Source organism: Oryctolagus cuniculus, chromosome 10, assembly GCF_964237555.1.
Source record: "Oryctolagus cuniculus chromosome 10, mOryCun1.1, whole genome shotgun sequence".
Classification (NCBI taxonomy): Eukaryota; Metazoa; Chordata; class Mammalia; order Lagomorpha; family Leporidae; genus Oryctolagus; species Oryctolagus cuniculus.
In genome coordinates, this window is record NC_091441.1 from 100,801,314 (window position 1) to 100,808,559 (window position 7,246).

The 7,246-nt window shown below is 49.3% G+C and overlaps 1 pseudogene; it reads left to right on the forward strand.

Moving 5' to 3' along the window:
• Positions 1 to 2,820: 2,820 nt before the first annotated feature.
• Positions 2,821 to 2,947, forward strand: LOC127492529 (U6 spliceosomal RNA; annotated as a pseudogene).
• Positions 2,948 to 7,246: the final 4,299 nt, after the last annotated feature.

Genomic DNA, 7,246 nt, shown 5'->3' on the forward strand with positions numbered 1-7,246 from the left:
CTCTGTCTCTAGCCAGCTGTGTGACCCTGAGCAGAACACTTCACTGCTCTGGATCTCAGAGGTCTCATGTGTAAAGGATGGCTTGGGCAGTACCCCCTCCCATCCCCGCACACATGTCCTTCCAGGCCGCATTACCTTTGCTGAATCTGGTGAGAAATGCCCTTCTTTTTCTGTAGAGCCCTTATCCACCTTGTAAAAATAATTGTTGAGGGGCCATCACTGTGGCGCAGAGAGTTAACACCCTGGCCTGAAGCGCCGGCATCCCGGGAGACCGGGAAGAAGCTCCTGGCTCCTGGCTTCAGATCGGCGCAGCTCCGGCCGTTGCAGCCATCTGGGGAGTAAACCAAAGGATGGAAGACCTTTCTCTCTGTCTCTACCTCTCTCAGTAACTCTTTCAAGTAAATTAAATAAATCTTTAAAAAAAATTGTTGCAATATAACAGTTGATAGGTTAAACTACAGCTTAGATCCAACTGAAGACAGAATTAATCCACTGGAGAAATCTGTTAAAAAATTATTTGGAATACAATAGTGAGACATAAACTTATACTTACCAGGGAAAGTGTGAGAGAGATGGAAAGAAACAGAACGTGATGAGAAGTTCTAAGTACATCAAATTCAAGTCCCAGAAGGACAGAATAGAGAGAGAATGAAGGAAAGGCAATTGTTTTTAAGACTTTTTTTTTTTTTTTTTTTTTAATTTTGAGAGGCAAAGAGACAAATACACAGAGTGTGCTCCCATCAGCTCTCCAAACGTCTGCAATGGCCAGAGCTAGGCGGTGTTGAAGCCAGTAGCTGGGAACTTAATCCAGATCCCCCATGTGGGTGGAAGGAACCTCCCACAGTCTGCTCTAGCAGGAAGCTGGATTCAGGAGCCAGAGCTGAGAATTGAACCCAGTAGGCACTCTGATGCGGATCATGAGCATATTTCTTTCTTCCTTTCTTTCTCTTTCTTTCTTTGTTAAAAGATTTATTTATTTATTGAAAGGCAGAGTTACAGAGAGGCAGAGAGGTCGAGAGAGAGAGAGAGAGAGAGAGAGGTCTTCCATCTGCTAGTTCATGCCCCAAATGGCCAAAATGGCCAGAGCTGGGCTGATCCAAAGCCAGGAGCCAGGAGCTTCTTCAGGGTCTCCTATGCAGGAGCAAGAGCCCAAGGACTTGGGACATCTTCCACTGGATCAGAAGTGGAGCAACCGGGTCTCAAACCAGAGCCCATATGGGATGCCAGCACTGCAGGTGGTAGCTTTACCCACTATGCCACAGTGCCAGCCCCTCGTGAGTATCTTTTTTTTTTTTTTTTTTTTTTAAGATTTATCTATTTGAAAAGCCAGAGTTACACAGAGAGAGGAGAGGCAGAGAGAGAGGTCTTCCATCCGATGATTCACTCCCCAGTCAGCTGCAACGGCTGGAGCTGTGCCGATCTGAAACCAGGAGCCAGGAGCCCCTTCTGGGTCTCCCACACAGATGCAGGGGCCCAAGGACTTGGGCCATCTGCTACTGCTTTCCCAGGCCAGGGTGTGAACCCACTGCACCACAGCGCCAGCTCCCCATCATGAGCATCTTAACCAATGTCTTTAACCATTAGGCCAAACACCAACTCCGGAAAGACAATTTTTTAAAAAAGATTTATTTATGTATGTATGTATTTAAAAAGCAGAGTTAGAGAGACAGAGGCAGAGAGAAAGAGATCTTCCATCCACTGGTTCACTTCCCAAATGGCTGCAATGGCTGGAGCTGGACTGATCCGAAGCCAGGAGCCAGGAGCTTTTCTTCCAAGTCTCCACGCGGTCTCCATGGGCCATCTTCTGCTGCCTTCCCAGGCTATAACAGAGAGCTGGATCAGAAGTGGAGCATCCGAGACTCAAACCAGCACCCATATGGGAGGCCAGCACTGTAGGCTGCAGCTTTATCTGCTATGCCACAGCAACGACCCCCCAAGACAATTTTTTAAAAAAGATTTATTTCCTCTATTTGAAAAGAAGAGTTACAGAGAGAGGGGGAGAGACAGAAAAATCCTCCTTCTGCTACAGTTTACTTCCCAAATGGCCACAACAGCTAGGGCTAGGCCAGGCTGCAAATCCATCCAGATCTCCCAAGTGGTGGGAGGGAAATAGGCACTTGGGTCATCTTCCACTGCTTTCCCAGGCACATTAGCAGTGAGCTAGATTAGAAGTGGAGCAATCGGGTCTTGACTGGGCACTCATATGGGATACTGGTGCCATAGGCAGAGGCTTAATCTACTATGGCACAAAGCCAGCCCCAAGCATCCTTTCTTTAAAAATTGCTATTAGGGGGAGGGGCAACATTTGTGGTTCAGTGAGTTAAGCCACTGCCTGCAACACCAGCATCCCATATCAGAGTATGGATTCAAGTCCTGGCAGCTCCATGTTTCATCAGGCTCCCTGCTAATGCACATGAGAAGGCAGCGGATGATGGCTCAAGTCTTTGAGCCCCTATTACCCATGTAGGAGTCCCAGATGGAGTTCCAGGCTCTTGGCTTCGGCTTGGCCCAGTTCCGGCCATTGTGGTCATTTGGTCTAACAATTAAGATGCCTGCATCCCATATGGGAATGCCTAGGTTAAATGCTTGCCTCTGACTCCTGACTCAAGTTTCCTGCTAATAGAGACCCTGGGAGATAGGGGTAATGGTTCAAGAATTTGGGTTAATTCAAGTAATAGAGAACTTATGTGTGGAAGATCTAGACAGGGTCCCAGACTCCTGACTTCAGCCCTACATGTTACAGGCATTTGAAGAGTGAACCAGTGGATAGGAGTTCTCTCTAAGATTTATTTTATTTATTTATTTGAAAAGCAGAGTGATGTGCTCACTTTGGCAGCACATATACTAAAATTGGAATGATACAGAGATTAAAAAAAAAAAGATACAGAGATTAGCATGGCCCCTGTGCAGGGATGGTATGCAAATTTGTGAAGCATTTCATATTTTTCCCACAAAAAGATCCATGAACAAAAAGCCAAGTCTTGTCAAGTAGGATAGAAAAGCAAATATAAGGAAGAAATAATTGAGAAGATGCAAGAATAAAATCATCGTATATATACAGCTTTCATTGAAAACTGCTGAAATAAAAAGAAAAGCAGAGTGAGAGACAGAGAGAGAGAGAGAGAAACAGATCTTCCATCTGATGGTTCATTTCCCAGAGGACTGCAATGGCTGGGACTGAGCTGGGGCAGGCTAAAGCCAGGAGCCTGGAACTCCATCTGGGTCTCCCATATGTGAGGCAGGGGTCCAGACCCTTGGGACATCTTCTGCTGTTTTCCCAGGTGCATTAGTAGGGAGATAGATCAGCAGCGGAGCAGTGTGGCTGACTTTGTGGTCTAACCAGTAGGGCTGCCACTTGTGACGCTGCGGCATCCCATACAGGTGCCAGTTGGGAGTCCCAGCTGGCTGCTCCACTTTGATCCAGCTCCCTGCTATTGTTCCTGGAAAAGCAGCAGAAGATGGCCCAAATTCTTGAGCCTATGCACCCATATGGGAGACATGGATAAAACTCTTGATTCTTGGCTTTGGCCTGATCCAGCCCTGGTCATTGCAGCCATTTGGGGAGCGAACCAGAGGATGGAAGATTCTTTCTCTCTGTCTCTCCCTCTCTCTCCGTAACTGTGCCTTTCAAATTAAATAAATAAATAAATCTTTTTAAAAAGAAAGAATTAGAGAGAGTGAGATAAACAGAAGAATCTTTCATCTACTGGTTCACTCACCAAGTGGCCACAATGGCCAGGGCTGGGCCAACCCAAAGCCAGGAGCCAGAAGCTTCATCTAGGTCTCCCATGTGAGTGGCAAGGGCCCAAGCACTTGGACCATCCTCCTCTGCTTTCCAAGGGGCCTTAGCTGGGAGCTGGATTGGAAGTGGAACAGACAGGAGTCAAACTGACGCACATATGGGATGCTGGCGTCACACATGGCAGCTTAACCTGCCATGCCACAGTTCCGACCCCTACTCAGAGCCCTTGACCTACCAGCATACATCCCAGATTTCAGGAAAGGATAGAGCATTTTCCAGACCTGTTTGTCCACAGAGCCTTTTTTTCATGGAGACTCTCATGAGACTTGAGAAATGACAGTTTCTCTCCATGTGGCTATTCTCACTTGATTCTCACTGGATGGAATTTGTCCCCATTTTATAGAAGAGAACACCCACACTCACGGAAGTGGGTAAGTCTGTGGCCACTTACTCAGCTAACAAACAGCAAAAGTGGGAGTAGATGTTTGGGCTTCAGATTTCAAGTCCAAGACTCTTTCCTGACCTTTCACTTCTAAATTACTTTCTAAGCACACAGCTGAGCTTACCTCTTGGCGCTAGGCAGACCAGTGGGGAGTTGGAATGGGACGTTGCAGGGCACCATCCGTGCAAAGCTTTGAAGTCTGTGACTATGCCAAAGCTGTGTCTGTGTCAGATTCTCCAGGCTTCAGCCCAGTAACTTCTGCTCCACCCAGTGAGAAACCCAAGGACCGAACTTCTGCCCTAGCCCCTTTCTGCTCCCTGTCAAGCCCAGGCTCTGGCTGCAGGAAGGTGAATGTGATAGGGAGATTGTCTGTTCAGTGGAGTTCCCAGGAAAAGCAGGGTGAGGAAACATCCTGGGGTCTGAGCCCCTGATGGCACAGGAGGTAGAGGGGGTGAGGCCCCCAGGAAAGAGTCTGGAAGACGGACATCTTCCAGGGTCTGATCCATTGTCTCCTTTCACAAGATGCTGAATCCAGCCCCATGAGGAACACAGGGTCCTTGAGCAGATGGGAAATTATTCTGTAACACCCTTTACTGATTTTGTCTTCTTTTCCTGTTAGAAGCACTTTTTTTAAGGTTTCATTTATTTATTTGAAAGGCAGAGTGACAGAGAGACAGAAAAGAGAGATAGAGAAATCTTCCATCCACAGTTCACTCCCCAAATGGCAACAACTGTCAGAGCTGGGCTGATCCAGAGCCAGGAACCAGGAGCCAGGAGCTTCTTATGTGTGGGTGCAGGGGCCCAAGCACGTGGGCTGTCTTCCACTATTGTCCCAGGCACACTAGCAGGGAGCTGAATCAGAAGTGGAGCTGTCAGGACTAGAACCGGTGCCCATATGGGATGCCAGCACCACAGGCAGCAACTTCACCTGCTATGCCGTAGCGCTGGCCCCTAGAAGCACTTTCACGCTGACCATTTCTTCCCCTAACACAAAAGCTGAACAAGACAGAGGAATGAGCAGAGGTCTGGGTCAGGCCTCCCCTCTCTGGCCTTCAGTTCCAAATTTTGGATTCAGCTTCTAGAGCCGAGAAGTCATCTCTAGTTGCTTCCAACACTGGATTCCCTGAAGAGTTCATTTCCTAATTTGTGGCAACAAAACCCTACTTGCCATCTCTTTTCTGGCTTCACCGAACTGGCAGTTTCAGAGAAAATGGGAGAGCCTGGGACCACTTGATTTATGTCTGAAGAGAGAGAAATGGTCTGTGTCTGGGCAGAAGACACCTCCTAGTGACTCAGTCCCTGGACATTGTGTCTTCCCTTTGTGCCAGCCGGGCATGCAAAGGCATTTTTTCCTCCTGAGCCCCAGTTCTAGAAGAGATAATGTTGTGATTCAGCTGCAGTCCAGTCTGGGCTCTTCTGAGCTTGGGAGACACCCTGTCTCTCCTCTACTCTCTGCCCCACGCCTACCTGTACCTGGAGGGCAAGGGTGGCAGGGCTGATGGAAGCTGAGGCACCTCACCTGCCTGGCATTTGCCAGCACCCAAACAGCAGGGTGTGTAGAAGGAAGAATGACGTGCCCTGGCAGCTGCCAGCTCGGCAGAGAAGATGGCCCAGCGGGGCTGAGACAGGGTGCGGCTGCTGGTCTGGGAGCTCGGAGGCCTGCCCAGACATCTGGCTGGCTCAGGAGGGCCAGGTGTGTGGGCTGACCCAAAGCACAGTCCCCGAGCGCCTCGTGAGTGCAGGATTTGCTGAGCGATTGAGCGGATGAGGCACTGGGTGGGTAGAAATGTCAGACTCATTATGCCTAAAACACGGGGAAATAGCAGGGTGGTTTGAGATTTAAAAGACTTAATACATATAAGGGACTTAGCGCAGTTCCAGTAAGTACTCAAAAATCCCAAGTATGATAATTCTAAGTCCAGCACTAGGGCAGGGCCAGCTCTGGGTGTGATCTGCCTATTGTCCTCCGTGTAACTCCAAAAAGGCAGACCAAAAATTAAGATAGCAACAGACATCATCTCACCTGAATCCTCATGAAATTCTACGGGGTAGACACCATTCTGGAACCCATTTTGCAGATGGACATGTCTATGGAGGGCTATGAGTCACCACACATAACCAGCTGAGGCTGAGGCAGGAAGTGACCGCCCAGCTGCGGGCCTGGTCCCTACGGCATCTCAGGGAAAGCTGGTTCTTCCATTGGGCTTTCCACCCTCCACCCTTTCCTGCCACCCACCACCGGGTCAGAGCAGCCAGCTGAGGCAGGTGTGAGCACCACCTTTTGAGGAAGATTAACAAGGTCCCAAGAGGTGATAGGCAGAGCCAGGAGCTGACAGTCTTCCATTCTGAGTGACCTTTGCAGGTGGCCTACACAGACTCTAATCTCATCCAAGCCCAACTCCAACCCCAGCCCTACACTTGCCCCTCCCTCCCTAGATCAGTCATCCAGGCCTCTCTACCCGTAAGAGGTCTCTCTTCAGTGACTCCCTGCCCTGGGAGCCCTCCAAGAATCACCCTAACCCTGGAAGTGGACAGACTCTTTTTGTTTTCCATGTGACACTGGTCAGCCAGATACAGTCTGAGGGGTACTTCCCAAAGGCACTGGCCAAACCCAAGATACAACCAAAAGAACCATTTACAGAAACCATGATACAACAGCGCTTTCCAAGCCTCTCCCCCGCCAGGCACACAGGCACGTGGGCCCTCCCACTGAAGAGCCATAGTCAGCGCGGGGAGGGGCAAGTTCCTCAATAGGTGCCTCATATAAGTTGTTAAGTGTTGTGACCTTGAGCAGGGATTCAGTGGCCCAGAAAGGGGCTCCAGGTGTCAAATGTTGAGGGCAGAAGGGAGAGCACTTTAATAGGCTATTACTTGCTTTTAACCACCTAAGGGCATCCTCTCCTTCAGAGACTGGTATAGTTTGTCCCTGTCCTGCTGCCTGCTCACATGGGGCGCGTGCTGGGAGAGGCCAGGGCTGATGTCCCCATGTAGAAAATGCACACGTTGGAGGGGCAGGGGACAAGAGGGGGACACGGGCAGCATTGTAGTATAGCTGGTAAAGC